Here is a 17,515-nt window from a genome sequence, read left to right as displayed (position 1 = left end):
ACTGGGACAGCTCCCCACGGCTGTGCCCCCAAGCTCTGGTTCTAGCAGGACACCAGCAAATGTGTTCCCAGGTTGCAAAGGCCTGCCTTTTTCTAAAAGTAGCCAGTTCACAGCTCTGAGATGATGACGGAAGGATGGCTCGTGTCAAAAAGGAAAAAAAAAAAAAAAAAAAAAAAAGATAAACATGCTTTTTTGATAGCTTTTAAATGTCTATTAGGCAGCTCCAAAGCAAATGAAATCTTAGCTGTTGTTCCAAATGTCTCACTGGGTTTGGTTTCAATGCGGACCACATCCAGCTTCAGCATGGTGAAAGTGCACATAAATATTATCCCTATCCAGAAAAGCACAGGCGTTTGAATTTTCCCAGTAGCCATGTGTATTTTTCAGAGAAATCCACCCATGTCCATGAGTTTGGCAGTCTCCTCAGAGACATGGGCAAAACCGTGACATCCCTCTTCCAGGAAAACAACCTGCTTCAGAAGGGAGTTGCTAACCACCCTGCAAAGAGGATGTCATGCTTCAAAGCGAGTTAAAGATGGTGTGGAGTGTCAAAAACAGGACGTGTGCTCCATCCTGTTTCATTCTTACTTGCCTCTTTTTTTTTCTTTTTTTTTTTTTTTTGTTCTGTGTTATGCATTTTATAATGTGCCAGTCATTTAGTTCAGTTCAGAGAACCTTAAAAATATTTCTGTTCATAAAGCGAAACTCTGGGTACTTATTGGGTAATCTCTCTGCACAGTCCGAAAAAGAGATTGACAGAGGTTGGGTCTTAAGATGGGAACTTAATGTTGTGTCCCTTTCCCAGTGTGGCTTTTTGTATAACTCAGGCCACAGAATCCCATCGTTTCTATAAGGTTACCCTTGTGTTACTAAAGCGTTGCAAGATGCATGAAGACATAAGGGAACCCACTCATTTCACATCGTTCCTGTCTTGCCTAGCAATTGAAGTAAAGGTGCTCTAGTTAACATGAAGTTGGTTTGCACAGGTGTCCTGCAGTGTGGGGGGATGTTAAGAGCAATATATAAGAAAAAAAAAACAAAAACAAAAAAAAAAAAATCACTGCTTTCTTTTGGGAAAACCTCCTTTTGTTAACAGGGCTATTTCTACAATCAAAATTTTGGAAAGCTCTATGGCTAATGTTTCTCATTCTGAAAACAGAAGCTGTTCATGCCCATCACTTCTCATATCACCTGCTAATGGGACGCTGTCAAAAGCTGCAGCGTTCCCATCTACTTCCATCTTATTTCAGGCTGATGTTTACTTTATAAGCTTTAGTTGTATGTTTACTCTATGATGTTTCCTTTATAAGCTTTGTAAGCTCCCCAAGGGCTAATCTTAAAATTCGTACAATGCTCCAGCTGACTTCCAGATGACCTGAACACCAGTAGTCTCACTGGAAGCCCATGAAGGTTGCTGGTCTTTAGCACCTCCAGAAACACAGGTGTCCATTTTTTTAAGCAAATGCCTTGCCAAAACTTGCATCTTCTTTAATGAGCAGAATGTACCGCAGAAGCAATGTTTACTGTGTATAAGTGAAACTGAAGAACACATCTTCTCCTGGCTCTCATACCCTCCTCTCTGTCCCCTACCACTTGAGGCTAACCCTCTGGCATACAGCTGAGAAGTGGCCAGTCAGACAGGGAATGCAGTTAATGCAATAAAAAACGTCTGGGTTTTCATTTGCATGTTCATTAGGCCATCTTTGCACTGTTGCACACACACACATTGTGAGTGAAAAGCAGTCCCCTATGAGGACTGCTAGCTTTACCTAGAATTCCAAAATAACCAAATTAAAATAAGAGGTAAGGAAAGTCTTTCACAGTCTCCTCACTTCTCTGTCAGCTACGTTATTATATTAAGAAAGAAAAGTATGAAAGCCAAATCCATCCCAGGTCTTTGGTTTAGTTTTCCCTGGAGATCCATCCCTTCTGATGTTAACGTGTATGTATCTCGCACAGCCCCATCATTTCTTATCTTTACGTAAATATCTACAAGATGCTCACGCTCTGATAGACAGCCAAAAAGCAATAGGAAAAGGAAGGTGAAAACTGATAATAAAAAGCCATGAGAGAGTGAGGAACTAAAGGTCTGTAAGTTTCAAAAGCTCAAATCTAGTGCTGTATGGAGGGCTGGAAAGAAGGAACCTCTTTGGTGTAGTTAGCATCTGAAGATAGCAGCTAGCGGGGGTGCTTTATCTGGCCCCTCACAGAGGGGCTATTGCACCTCCGCTGAGCCACTGTCTGCAAAGCCCAGGAAACATCTTGCTGTGCAGTTGATGAAACATTTGCCCGAGGTCTCTCACAGTCCTCCTGTGGCGGTTGAATAATGTCATAACCCAGGGTTGTGCAACAGTTGCTGGAGTGGAAGAGATTGTGATGTTTCATTTCAGGGCACAGGGCTTTTTGTGGGGTGGTTTTTTTTTTCATGTGTGTGTGTGTGTGTTTTTCTTCTTTTTCCATTATTGCCCTTGGGAAAATGAGCAAGTTTTTTTTATGAGGGTCTCTTTGCTCAGGCAGTGCTAAGACGAAGTTTAAAAGACAGGAGAATAACATGATGCTTCTCCTTCAGTACAAGAATGACGGACCAACAACTCCAAACACTTTTTGGATTAGGCTTTCCCAGAAGCACATTATACTTTATTTTCCATTTCATACCAGCTGTGTTGCAAGTTTTTTTGTGATCCCAGGGAATTAGAACCTGCTCTCGCAGACGTATAGGTTTGGCCATCCCTGGAATAGCTTAAGCACACGCATAATTTTCCTCTTAGGCAATGTTATATGTGTTGAAGTGTTTGTAGGGCCTATAGGTTTGTGGCCATGTGCTGACAAGTGAGAATATAATATTTAAAACCTTAACAGTGGCTTCTACTTGAAAATGTGAAATTTGGCCAGCAGCAAATCCCTAGTAAATCTCACAGCCTTTTGTCTCTGCATGCATTCCCTGATTTCATTAGAAACATCCCATCTTGGAATCTGGAAAATACAAAACGCATCACACCAGCAGCTATATGTCTAGGCAACATTTCTTATTGTCCACATGGGTGAAACTGCCACTACTTGATTTTTTTCTTCTTATCACTGGCTGTGAGGACCTCTCCATTTTCTAGGAGGAGAAATAGATTACAAAAGTTGAAGTAAAAGAGTACAGGAAAAACATTTGATATCTTAGCCAACTCTTCTCTCCTTTAATGGAAAAAATAGTGAGGGGTTCACCATGTGAGCTACTAAGCATGCAGGGTTGTTACAGCATTGCAGTACATGGGATGCTCGGTAAATCTGCACTGCACACTAGGATACGCTTGTCTGCCAGCTGCCTTTCTCTCTCTTTCAGCAACTGCAGCATTTTGGCATGCTTTGAGAAACAACTGGACTAAACTTTGGAGTCTGGTGAAACGTTTTTGAAAATCCCTTTACCTGTCTATCCATCCATTTCTTCATTCATCCGTATACCTATTAATCTCTTCAAGAGCACTCTATGAAATTGCTGAATTTCACGCTTGGTGACAAATGCGACAGGCTCTTAAGGAGCATATAGCAACTCGTACACTTCTAGGAAGGATTATTTCCTCTTAAACGCTAGAAGACTGAGATGCATATCACTTTGCCTACATATGAAATTTCAAGCTTTGCAGATACTGACTCATGCTTACTGATTTATCAGAGCATAGCGGTTGACTCTTGTTACCATTTCTCACACGTGTTCCCATCCCAGGGATGTCAGTGCAATTATTTCCATGTGCAGGGGAAAAGAGAGCTTAAACTGCCTGGTATATTTACTGAAAAAAAAAAATCTCTTTGTAATCAGGGATATTCCCATGATACCACTGTCTGGTGCTAATGACTGTAAAATACTGTGAGCAGGAGAAGTCTGCAGAAAGAGTCGGTACCAGTGTTGTTACTCTGTTTACTGGTTGTAGACCCTCGTACATCTGAAGCAGGACCTCAGCTGAAACAGCAGGAGAGCAATCCACTGCACGATACCAACCTGGTTTCTAACAGCAAAGCTCTGAACTTAAATCTTCATCCGCTTCCACTCTAATTGGGCAGAGAAAAATCATCTGAGGAGCTAAATGAAAATTACTAGCCTATAAATGCCTGAGGCAAAAAAAGAGAGAGAGGAGAGAGAGAGAAAGATGGGAAGTCTCATGTGAGTTTGGTTAGTGGGGGGGGGGGAAAAAACCCCACGTACTAAGTATGGCTGCATGTCATTTTTCAATTTGCTCATGTTAAATAATGATCTCTAGGGCAGAGAAGGAGTGGAGTGAAAAGGAAGAGCTCTCCCCTCATCTTGTTTAGTTTGTGCTCATCTTTTGCAGTGTCTGACCACTGCAAGGCTATCATATAAACTTAATCATGAACCACGGGCAGTTTGGTGTGTCTTCTCCTCTCTCCTGGACCATGTACCTGATGAGGAAAAACAGAGCACCCCCTGGCTTTTTTGGTAAAGACTTCTTTATCTTCCTTTTCAAAAGTTTTTTTCTTTTCATTAATGCGATAAAAATCTTCATTGTAAAGTAATAGAAAGTATTTGGTGGAGAAAGCTTTTAAGGCAAAATAGTTTCTGTTGGAGCAAAATAAGGAAATCCATGACTGTGTGCATGTGTGTGTATTAACTTCCATGAGACAGTTGAATACCTACAGGAGCTTTCACTGGTCTGTTAAATATGTTGCAAGCCTCTTTAACTGAATCAGTTTCTTCAGAGGAAATGCTTCAAAACAGTTTCCATTTGAAATGCTTGGGATGGGGGTGCTGCGGGGGCAGGAGGGTGTCCTGCTGCTGCTGAGCACGGGGGTGCAAGGGGATGGCTGTCGGATGGCACCTACTGCTCCGTGCTTTGCAGTCCTGCAGAAGCAAAGTGATTGTGGAGGACAAGGTAGCATGAAGAGATGTCAGCTGTCTTGAGTCACGGGGTTATTTGTGGATTTGTACAAACTAAAGGCTTTGACCTATACACTAGATGTTTTTTTAATCCCTCAAAGATGAGAATGAAGTAAAAATGCTCCCATCAGAATTTCAGAGGTAACTTTTTATCACAAGGATATTTTGTTTAAAATTATACAAATTTTAATAAAACTTTGCCAGGTTGTATAGACCCTGCTATTGTCCATTATTCTGTGCCTCCACTGAGAATGAGATGCTGCCCTTTCAGCAACATCGGCACCTTTTGCACAAGCAGTGTGCCAGAGGAAAAGACATTATACCTCTTTTTTAATAAGTGACATGTTACCAAGTTTGTTTCTTTTCCATAATCCTGGACTTGCTTTCTGCTAAATATGTATTGAAATAAACAAATTGGTATCGAGGTATGAAAGGGTTGTACAGCAAGCTGATAATTATTGTTATGGTTTTGATTTTTAAAGCTCTGATGAAGAGGAAAGGCCAGAATGGAAGCTGGGAATGAGGGAAGGAAGTTACATTATTTTCCATTCACTCTCAACGATTCCCTTGCTTTTCCTATCTCACTCTGAGTTTTAGCAACCCTGGTGGCACCTTCCTCGGGGGGCTGCTGCTAGCATTCACTGTTGTAAAGTCTCAGTTTGCACCTAGGCAAAAGAACAGATTTTCTTCTTACGTATAATCTGTGAACCCCTTGAACTCTGAATTCCATTCGCCCTAGATCAGTGTCAGCTTGAGGGGATTACACTTTGCTTCTGTTGCAGAGTATTTTGGAAGAGGACATTGAGTCATTCTGCCATATACCTAAGTGCTGGACAAAGCCCAGCCCTGGGGCTTTGCCACCAGAGCATTTAGGCACGATGTGCCATTCCCTGCTTTGCTTCCGAAGAGAATCACACTTAGTGAAAGCACTGGGAAAGCCTGGCACGCTGCTGCAGGCTCCGTGAGGCTTCTCAAAAACAGCCAAAAGAGTGTGGCATCATTTTACTGACCTGTCCACAGTACTACAGCCCATACCTAGAAAAAATCTTCATATCCTGGGTTTACCTACTGCTTGGTAAGGTATGGGAATTCTTGGTGGTGGCTATCTTTATGGTACCATCTGAGAAATTAACATCTTTATCCAAGAAGATGGATTAAGTAAGTGTCAATTTATGGAACAATGAGAGAAAAGTGTTAGGACACAGGATCATAAGTCATGGTTGGTGTTTGTGCACTGTGTAACAGCAGTACATAAAGAAAGCTCTAGTAAAATGGTCAAGTTAGAAATACTTGCTATATTTTAAGCTGTTTTTTAACAGATACATATAGTTCTCACTCTGAGAGACACCGAAGAAAACTCTCTTTTGATACTATAGGTAAAACAGAGTGTGAAATGAATATCACGGTACTTGGTCTGCATAGTGCATAAACCAAATGAGCAACTATCTTTGCATAGTATTGTCCTGTGTATACTTGATTTAGTGGCGATAACTCACACCTAAAAAGCATGTAAGAATGGTTTGTGTTGGCTAAGAAAGGCTTACACATATTGCTACTTCTGTCTGTTACCTAAGAAAGCTAAAGCTAAAACATTTACAATCCCTAATTTCATAATAGTACAGACAAACCGAATGAAAAAGAGATTAAAATACCATGTTGTCTTTTAAATGAACTTGCCAGTTATAGACAGCACATTGTGCCACTAGCTATCATGGGCAACATCTGTAACTGGAAAGCAGTAAAGGAATGTGATCATAAGCTAATCTTGCTAAGCTTTTCTCACTCTACAGCAACTTTCCTTTTAGAAGAGTTGTGTATGGCAGCTGGTGTTCAGGGAGCCATTTATTATGACTTGCTGCCTTGGAAAGAATATTTCCTGCTCTCATGTGTTCTGTAAGGTATATTTCAGGGCAGATTTGCAAAGAGACTGAAGTTAAAGGCCTGGAAGTATAGCTTTTCTTCTCACCTACCTTGGCACAAACCAAGGCATCACAGTTAGACCTATAAGCAGAGGCCCAGGCCCAGGCCCAGGCCCAGGGAGGACTTTGACACGCGATGTCCTCCTGCACCCCACCAGGTGGCCGCGGCACATTTCTTGGTGTCTCAGCGGGGTGATTTCGGCTGCTCCCTCCCTCTCCCCGCAGCACACGCTGCTCCCTCACAGATCTCATCTCGGGCAGATGAGCACGGAGGCTTTGATATGAAGTTGCACCTTATTATGACCCGAGGGAGATCTGCGGTTGAGATCAAAGGTGGTAGATGACATACCTGGTAAATTAAAAATGCTTAAGAAAAAAACCACCCAAGAGGAGCAGCGATGATTTCCATTAAAACAAAGTATCACTTTTGTAGCAATTATTTACATGTGTTTTAAGTCCAATTCCCTTAGGTGAGAGGTGCCAGACTGACAGTCCGGGACGTATCGCCTCTTCCCTCGGCAGGAGCGGCAATGCCCATCCATCCGGGTCCACCCCACGTCAGGGCAGCCCAGTGCTGGCCACAGACCTTCTCCCTCCATCACACAGCACCCTGCAGACCTCCTTCCTCATGCTCACCTCCTGTGTCCCACCAAAGGTGCCCAGGAGTAGTTAAGCCTTGGTGTAATATCTGGCACTGGGAATGGGATGGAGTCTGCCCAGTGTGAACTGGTGCGGGCCCATGTGAGCAGAGGAGGTCTGTCAGACCTTGTAACAGCCCACCCCTAGTACCACTGCATCAGGGCATCTGGACCTGCTCTAGGTGATCCGTGGTGCTTTGAGGGTAGGCTTGGGGCCATCTGAATATCCTGAAATTGTTCTGGGAAAGGGCAAAATTTCAGAACTGGAAATAGCCTGTCTTGAACATGAGTGTGTTGAGATGTCCTCATTTAGCCAGGACTCACAGCCAGAGAAGGTTCCTGCAAGCTTTTGTATCACCCTAAGAGTCTCCTAAAGCAACCAAATTGTAGAAGGGTTGTGTAAAGCAGTTTGGTGGGTTTAAACTCTAATCATAGCACCAAAGCAAAGAAGCACTGAAAAAGATACAAAAAAGAATGAAACAATTTGGAAAATATTCTTGTAATTAAACTAACAAAAATAAAACTTAGGTAAAATTGACTTATTGTGAAGACAATCATAAAGAATAAACCCACTGAGTGATTATGGTGCCTTTGGCTCTGGGCAGGACACACTTTGAATTCAGCCTGCAGACCTCCTGCTTCCCCTGCTCATGCCACTGTGGGCTTTGCCATGTTAGGTGTTAGAGCAGGGCAGCATATCTAGGTGCACTTGTCATTCACAGACAACCCGAGAAGGACATACAGAGAAAGAGCCCAAGACAGAGTTATTTCATCCAGTACACCCAGGTGTTGCTGCCAGTCGGTCAGCAGAGGTGCTGCTCTGCCAATGTTTAGCCAGACAAGCTGAGCATCGGGACGTTTCCCTACAGGGCCATGGCAGTTCAGTATGGGCCCGCACGAGCACGCCCAAGCCCAGACCTGCACGGTGCGGGCAGAGGCATTCGCAGGTGGGATGCTAATCAGGGAAGAAACAATTTAGGAGATTAGCTTGTGGCTTCATCTCTGGCTGTGAGAGGGCATTAGCGGTGCTGTGCGTGGTTAACAGCGCCTTGGTGTTTTGGATGGGCTTTTCTTCCTCTGTCCCCGGTTCAAACAAGTGGTGTTGATCGAAGTCCCAGGCATGATTTGCCCATAAGCAAAATCCTTTTCTGCGTGAAGGCCTTGCTGTGTGTTCATTGCAGGTTTGGGGAGGGTTGAGTATGAAGTGTGGCAGTAAGTGGACTGCAGGCCGGTGGGGAACTCGCGTGGCCTCCTGCAGCTGAGACCAGCCCTATGGGCTGAGATGGACACCGTCAGAAGCCTGATTTTGGGCGAGGAGCAGCTTCTAGACAAAGAGACAGGCACAAGGTGCCTGGGATTTGCTACTCCTAATCACCCTGAGACAAGGAGTTTCATACGAGCTGTGGGTTGAGGGGCTCCCCGTGTCTGGTCAGCAGTGTCTGTCCCACAGACAACCCCTCTGCCACCACTGTCACCGGTGCTGAGGATCACATGGCAAGTCCATCACCTGCATTTCCCAGAGGGATTTCCCGAAGGAAACTGGATCCACTCCACACCACTGTGCTGTGGTATTGCCATGTTTAAAGGAACAAACTGGGTGCAAGACTAAAAGGCAGTTTCCCTCTCACCCAGTCTCACTAAGCCTAAGCTCAAGGTGCAACAGCATCTCGCTGTGCCCCTCTGCAGTCTCCCTGGGGAAGTGGTTTCAGTCCTTTCTTAATGCCAGGTCATTGGGTACCTATTGCAAATGCTCTGCGAACTCACTGCATGGAGAACTACCGTGTGGGCAAGCAATGAATGAGCTACCAACATTTTCCCCACCATCCTTGAAGAGCTCTAGGAAAAAGGGGAAACAGACAGAGAGAGGTACAAGCTGTCCTAACCCTTAAAAACAGGAACAGGAGGAACAGAGAAGCCTTTCCTTCACTGAATGTCTTCACCAGTAATACCACCCGCTGATACAAGTGCTGCAGTGTCATACTGGGAATAATGTCATTATTTTCTTCCTGACTGCCTGTTCCATCATTCTAGCCTGTCACAGTTTCTAAATGGTGAAAGTAGTGCAGGAATAAGAAAAAAGGAAGCAGTTAGCATCCTTATTTCTAGTTTTTAACTCCGGTCCACAGTGTTGCAAGACCACAGCCTTCCTTCTGGCAAGCCTGGGAGGAGGGAGCCTCCTTTGGAAGCTGTCTTTCTTCCCCTCTGTTACGTGTCAGGAGCTCCTTTTCCTGAGGATGGAAGCGTGTAACCCTGTATTGTGTCTCCACCTCTGCTTGACCTGAACAACCAATCCCTTATTTAGAGGGAATGAGGAAGGACATGTGGATTTAAAAGCCTTTCTGTCTTAATTTCACTATTTCAAATTTGGGCCAAATTTAGTAGCAAATTAGGCTTTTGTACAAAGTTTTGATAACTCTTATTCATTTGCTGAAAACAATATTTATGTCACAGATTTGCCCTGTAGCTGACTTCTTTACTGGCGGAACAGGAGCCTCCCAGTAATGAGGCCATGGATAATGTCCCACAGCTTCTCCAGTCAGCGGCAAAGTGCTCTGGGGGTGTGTAGGGAAGGAGCTTTATTCCCAAAATATTTCGAAGGTTTCAGTCTCCTGCTTAGGACCCTATAGGAACTTTGGCAACCATTTGTAATTCATACTTACTTTTGACTGAAGATGAAGCAAACCAACCCTGAGTGAAGCAAGCCCATGCCAAGTTATTTGGAGCAGATGCAGCATGCATGCTACCACTACATTTTGCCTATTAGCATCATACATATAGTGCTTTTTTTTTTTTTTTTCTTTTCTTTACCTGGGTTAAGTATGCTTAGCAGCCTGATTCTCCCTTTGGTCAGTCACCACTAATTGCAGGAAGAAAGTCTGGGGTGCTGGAGGGGAACCTTTACCTGCACCACTTGGCTCCTAGCATCAGCTGAAGCACCACGGGGGCCTCTCCGATGGTAGTGGAGCTGTCTGGAGCACCACGGGCTGTTCTGACAGCCGAGCAGCAGTGCTGCTGCAGCTCCTGCTCCACGGCATGCCCTCGCCCTCAGAGGGGCAGGAGCAGGGAATAAAGCAGTTAGGTTAATTCTGTGCAATCAGTGGAGTCCTTCTCATGCCAGGGCTGTTCCCTGATGTCCAGGCGGGTTGGAGTTACTGCTCCTCTTAAGTGTCCTGCAACAAAAGGGAGCTGATCTCTTTTTATTATTATTATTATTTTACTTTTTTATTTTTCCATTTGCTGGTACAAGGTATCTGTAGTGTTCCTACCAGAGCAGAAGATCAAAAGCCCAAATGTTACAATTAGTGCTGGAGGTTGTTATGATGTGAACCTGAGTATATAAAATGCCACAGAAAATACTAGGTGTGGGTGATGTTATCTGCATTAATCTCGGCATGTAATGAGCATAGTATAATGGCACACAATGTGTATTTTTTAAGTCTCCAAACCAGCGAGTACTTATACCAGATGGCAGCTTTTCAACAATTTCCATTCCCTTCTCCACCCCATACTCCCAAGTATTTCAAGTAATTGGCTTCTCCTCTAGGGATTAGCCACAGTAGAATCATATTAAATGACTAATTTTCCTCACTTAGCCTTTTCTCCCCTCCTTTTAATTTTGAGCTGTGCAGAGAAAGAAATCATCCAAACGCTCTGAATATTTGTTTGTGTTTGTTTTTAGAAGCCCTCCAGAATGGCCTCAAAATCATTTGGGCTTTTAGGTCAGGCAGTACATCCCTGCGCTTCTTGGCTTCACTTCTACTATTTCTTAAACTTTCCCCTTCAAGGTGCTTGTCAAGCTCTGACTTGAAAAGTTCAAGTGATGTTGATTCTGCAGCTTCCCTGGGAGCGTATTCTCCTGCCTATTTGATCTTACGATCAACGTTGCCCCTGCTCTTAAAACTGAACTCGTTTTACTTCAGTTGGCATCTGTTACTTCTTGTCTTATCATTTTTAACTAATGAAAACAGTTCCTCCCCTTCCTCTTTATAGTTGTCTTTCATGTACTTGTAAACCGCAGTCATGCTGTCCCCTTGGCTTCCCTTTTACCCCAAATTATATGTATGTATTTAATTCCTTTAATCTTTCCTTATAGGTAGTTCCTTCCAGACCTTTAATCACTGCAGTTGCCCTTCTCTGTAATCTCTCTCGTTCACTGATATATAGCCAATAACACCGTGGCCAGGACTAAACCCGTTGCTATCCCTGGGATTCAAGTGCTGGGAAAACAAGCCCGCTTGCTCCCTCGGCTCTAGATGCGACCCTGCTCCTCCAGGGAGCTTCTCCCTTTTACCGTGCACCATTGCACTGAGTAACCAGCTTGCATTTTGGGGAAGGATCCTACATTAGGACGCATCCTAACGGCAGAGTCATGCATTTCACACACCCAGTCCACTGGCATGGGGAGGCAAGCCACTGGAAGGTATTTTTGCAGTGGCAACTTTAACCCAGTCTCCACTCCTACTCACAAGCTTGCCCGCAGCTGCATTGACACAGGCTGCTTCTGCATAACTTCATGGCCATTATTAATCTTCCCTTTGAGGAAATGGGAAATGGGGAAAAAAGTTGTGATGCAGAAGAGTCCCCAAGGTGGTGGCACTGGCAAGGTGCTACGGCAGCCCCGTAGTTGTGCCCCCCATGTTCCTGTGCATTGAGATCGTGTCCGTGCTGGTCCTTCTGGGGCTATGCCCAGAGCTCCTGAGCTCTGAGCTCCTCCTTTGGCTGCTGCTTTAACTCATTCCTTCACCCAGTGAAGCCCTTGGAGGACCTGCAGCCACCTGCAGGCCTGCAACGCTGGGGTTAATGCTGGATGAAAATTCATAGTTAGCCTCCCCTGAAGGTTGTCCTTCTCCAGGTGCACCCCGCTCCCTGCCCATTGCCACCACCAGCCGATGGTTGGACTCGAGAGAGACGCAGCGCTCTGGTTTGCACATTCTGAATGGTCAGGGAGGAGAAATGGTGAAAGGAAGCTCCCTTCTTATGTCAGACCATGCCCTTGTCATCCATGCCTCAGGTAACGTGCCTACTATTTAGGCAAATCGTTTCCCACATCCTCAGAGTGGGCGTTACGTCCACCCTCTGAAGTATTTTGAGTGACAATACTGTGGATGGCTTTTCCCTATTTGAAAACTTGGGAAATTTTTCAGTGGTCAAGTTGGGTCACAAGTAATCAGATGCCCAGACTACAGGTATCAAATGAAAATGTGGTATTTCATCGTTCATCACAACCCCTCTGCTTTGTATAAACCGAGCTGCAGCCAGTTTTCCCTCTTCCAGAGAGAATAACCTTGGATCTGTTAACAGAGATCAAAAAACCCTGCGGGGTTTAGGCACTCCCCCCTCCCTGAAACAGAGCAAAGTTACACACCACACACCTGTGTAGTCCTGGCCCACTGAGCCAAATTCCCTGGCATCACACCGGCCATCTCACGTCTCTTTCTCGGTGGCATCATACCTGAGCCTCATGTGCTGGGATGAAACATTCGCATTTCACTGCACGAGAGAGATCACTGCAGGAAACAAGGAGCACCTTACCTTTTTACTTGCAGGCAGCTGCTTTTCTCTGTCCAATGTTTAATTACTGGAATAATGAAACATTATTCCAGTACCAAAATAATTTAATATATCACTACAGCAATTGTTTCCCTGTCAGTCACTGGAATTACCCGTGATGGTAACTGTTATGCTATAAATACTTGCAGGGGCAACTCAGAAGCCTGATCCTACAGATTTAATTTCCAAGCATTAACCCCCTGATTCACCACCAGCAGAAGCAAGGCACTCTCACACCACTAGATGTATCTTCAGGAGGGCCTAAATACTTATATTAAATTAATTCAGGTGCAAGCGGTAGGAGCTGACCCACCGAATAATGCCATGTTAAGCCCAGATGTTAAGCCCAGTGCGTGCACGATTGCATTCCCTGATGAGATTTCTGTTGCATGCAGCAGGAAGGTTGCTAAGAATGAGGTTAGGCATGTTTCTAATTGTTGGCAAGATCAGGGTCTGTAGCCAGTTCTTTCGGTTTGCGTTCACGTTGTGTGTATGCCAGCTCCGTTATGGTCTGCATTTTTTCTCCTCTAACAAAACGTCTTGCTGCCTTCCTCGTTCAAGTTTTCTCTCGCCCTGCACAAATTCAAACCATTTCAAACAAGTGTCCACTTCTGCCTGTTTGGCCAGGGAGTGTCTGCATGTGCGGTGAGGTCAGGCTCTAATTCTCCCCTTGCAATTTAAGCTGTTTAAAATTCATCCCTAAATTGTTGCTCCCTCTCTCATATTTCCGAAGCTTTTGCTTTAACTGTGTTATGTAAAAAGCTCGGTGCTTTGTGGTCTAGTAATCCCGTATGACAGAGGCAATGCATGGTAGATAGAGATTCAGTTGTGGTTTGTTTACGGCCGTAATAAATTGATGTCAAAATACAAACGTGAGCAGTGCTGTATGTGAATGGGTAAAGGTGTAATACCAGTTGTGATTCCAGCTTCAAAGGGATTCTTGCACAAAGGACTGACTGTCCGAGCGCAAGTCTTGGCACTGGGGATGCTGAAAAGTCTTAGCATGTGAGAAGAAATACCGACTTTAAATACCCTGCCTCATTTCCTTACTTTGCCTAATGACAGGTATCCCTGCAAGCTGCTTCATTCATTAATTCCCATTCTTCCAGAGTGGCTGCTCAAGATACAGTAAGGGGGTAGCAAATCCCTGTGAGACCTCTTCTCTTTGTCATGCAAAAAAAAAAAAAATTATAAGGAAGATGATAGATTGTATTAGATTAAAAATAAATAAATAGACACCTCCCCCCACCTGTTGTAAGTGTTAACGGGTATGTAAAACAGATAGCTTGATCTGCATTGAAATATCATCTCCACTGTATTTTCCCTTCCTGCCCTCTCTTACTTAACTCCTTAGCTTCCCTTGGTGAAAGCGTGGTTCTGTGCAGTTAAAAAACAATATGGTCACCTTCAGCCGAGATTAAAGTCCCTCACCTCAGCCCTGGTAATGCTGCTAAGTTAAAAAACAAAACGTAAACTAAGTTACAGAAAAGTGTAAGCATGGAATCTTTTCTCCGTCTTCTGTTAAACTGGGGCATTTTGTATTTTTCAGACCATTCACGTGTGTAATAGAATGGCTTGATTTTGTATTTATATGAAGCTCAGATTGAGAAAGGATGCAAAGCACTGAGTGGGATTTATAGTTCATATATTGATTAATTTAAACAGAAAATACTCCCTACCTCTTAACTAAAATAGAAGAAGCAGAGCAGAAAGAAAGAAAAGGGAAAAGGGAAAATAGAAAAGGGAAATGGAAAGGGAAAAGGAAAAAGGAAAATGAAAAGGGAAAGGGAAAGAAAAGGAGAAAGAAAAAGGAAAAGAAAAAGAAAAGGGAAAGGGAAAAGAAAGCGGGAATAGAAAAAGAAAAAGGAAAAGAAAAAGAAGAAAAAGAAAATAAGAAAAAGAAAACCCAAACACTATATGCGTATTTTAGCGTTTTAGGCTATGTATATGGATGTGTGCGCATCACTGAAATAGCTCTTCTTATCTCTGTAATGCCCGTAAAAAGTTATCAGCCACTAACACACCCCAGACGGCTTCCACGCGGCAGTTTCCACCAGCCACTCGCCCGTACAATTTTATTTTTTTCTCCCACCGGCAGAAAACATCTCCGCAATAACTTAAACCCGAGGTTAATTTCCAACAAGCGAGCGCTCGGCGGGGCGCAACTGGTGGCGGGGAGCGCCCGTGCGGGAAGACGGAGTTAAAAAAAATATATATGTATAAATAATAATGATAATGATAATGATAATAATCACAGAGACGCACAGGCGTGACACGGGGGGCTTCCCCCCGCCGTGCCGTGCCGATCGGAGCCGTGCCGAGCCGGGCGGAGCCGTCCCGCAGCCCCGGTCCCCGCGGCGGGCGGCGGAGCGCCGAGGGCAGGCGGCGGGCCCCCTCTGCCGGCCCCGCGGCGGAGCTGCAGCGGGTGCGGGTACGGCCCCGTCCTCGTCCCGGGGGAGCCCCAAGCCCCCCTTCCCGGGGGATGGAGGAACTCCAGCGCACACCCCCCCAGAAAAAATAAAAATAATAAATAAGTAAATAATGATAATAATGATAAAAAAAAAAACAGGCAGCCACGCCATCAGCCCGGTGTAACGTACCGGGACGGGGCTCACCGGGGAGAGGGGGGGGAGGGGGTCTGCGGGGGTCTCGGGGACCCGGAGCCCTGCGTGCTCGGGGGCGCGCTCGGGGGCGCGCGCCGGCCGGGCGCTGCCCGCACAGTAGCGGCGGCGGCGGCGGCGGCGGGCGCGCCAATTCCGGGAGCCCCTGGCCCGCGGCCGCGCCCTGGCTGCCGGCGGGGAGGGCGCTGATTGGCCGCCGCGCCGCCCGTATGCAAAGCAGCCGCGGGGATGACATTCCTCCGCGCGCCGCCCGCCGCGCGCCTCCTCCATTCATCCCGGCGGCGCGCGCCGGAGCCGAGCGGAGCCGAGCGGAGCCGAACCGAGCCGAGCCGGGCCGGGCCGGGCCGGGCCGGGCAGACCACGGGGGGCAAAGGGCGGCAGCGAGCCGACGGGTGCCGGCGCCGTGGGAAGCTTTGCGAAGACCCCGGGAGCTCCCCGCTGTGGAAATGTGCTTTATCCTGAGCCGTCGTCTGGGCTGGAGGCTGTGACTTGTGACCCTGCCTGGGAACTTTCTCATTTCGTTGGCTTTCATTATTTTTTTTTTCCTGTTTTCTTTTTTTTTTTTTTTTTCCCCCGTTGCTTCCTCCCCGCCTGGGGGTTAGCGGCTCTGCCCCCACCCGCTCCCCTGGGTGCTTTTTGCCATCGGGTGTTTTTGGCTGCCGCCGCTTGGCCGGGTGCGGGGGCTCTGCCCGCAGCCAGCCCCCATCCACCCCGCTGGGGAGACGAGCCATGCTTCCCAAAGCAGGCTTCCACCTGCTGCGGTTAAAGTGTTGGTAAGCAGCCGGCTCCTGCGGCCGGATTAGAGGAAGGCTGCCTCAGATACCGAAAAAAAAAAAATAATACTAATTGGCAATGACTTTCGAAGTTGTTGCAGGCTGTTGGTTTGTCTGCTGAGGGGAACGTGAGTGAGAGAGAGAGAGCGCTGTTGCACACACAAAACCGCAGGGAGAACCCACAATTTAACCAACATCCCCAAACCCAACTTCTCAGATGTGGACCTCTCAGCCTCAGCGCTCGTGAGCGGCTGCAACCTTTCCTTGCGTTCATGGCAGGCGTTATACCAAAGACAAGTGCACAGAGAGAGATCTGAAGCTTGAATGCCATGCACTGAGCTTTTTATTTTTCTTTTTTATTTTTTTTTAATTTTTTTTTTTTCGCGAGAATTATTGAGAGGTCATGCCATGAGCACTCGCAAACCAAACTACTGAAGCCGATTTCCAAGGCTGCTTAAAACCAAAACCCTGCAGAGAACGTTAATGGATTCCCGGCGTGGTTAAATCCTCCGCAGATGATACTGTAAATGTTTGATGAAGCGCGGTGTACGTGGTGTGTGTGTGCCTGCGTGGGTATGTCTGTGCGGTGCCAGCCGGCTGACCTTTGAGCACAAAGCCCAAAACCGACCCCGCGTTTCGCTGCTTGTAAGAGCGACTTTCGCCTCCGCAAGACGCTGATGTGCTCCGCTTCCCCCCGGGACTGTAGAGGAGCCACCTGGAAGAAAGCGCTAGGCAGCTGCCTCCCCGGGAAGCCCGGCTTTCTCCTGCTCCCGGCTTTCACCCCACTCGCGTAGCTTTTGCTGGGGAGCCCTCCCGGAGCGTGCCCTGCGGGAACTTTTGGCCACGCCAAAGCCCTCAATGCCCGGGCGCGGCGGTGCGGCCCCGCACCGAAGACCTTTTCTCTTACTGGATTAACGCCGCCTCTGCCGCGGCACCGGGAAGCCAAGAGTTAAGTCTCGGCGTGCTCGCTGCCGCAGCCGCGTTCGGCAAAGAGGAGAGAGAAAAAAAAAAAAATTAAACTTTGGGGACTGGCGTAGAACCGAGTTTCCCCCGGGTGCTCAGCCCGTATCCGTTTATGTTGGTCCCCAGAGAGCGGCTCGCCGAAGAGTTACGCTCGCTTGGCTGCTTGGTAAGA

The 17,515-nt window shown here is 46.3% G+C and overlaps 1 protein-coding gene across 4 annotated transcripts in view; it reads left to right on the top strand.

The window, feature by feature from the left end:
- Window positions 1–17,515, top strand: part of RUNX1 (RUNX family transcription factor 1) — a 164,348-nt gene that overhangs the window by 75,504 nt on the left and 71,329 nt on the right. The window lies entirely within an intron of this gene.

Source organism: Anser cygnoides, chromosome 1, assembly GCF_040182565.1.
Source record: "Anser cygnoides isolate HZ-2024a breed goose chromosome 1, Taihu_goose_T2T_genome, whole genome shotgun sequence".
Lineage (NCBI taxonomy): Eukaryota > Metazoa > Chordata > Aves > Anseriformes > Anatidae > Anser > Anser cygnoides.
This window is presented reverse-complemented; position numbering and strand designations above follow the sequence as displayed.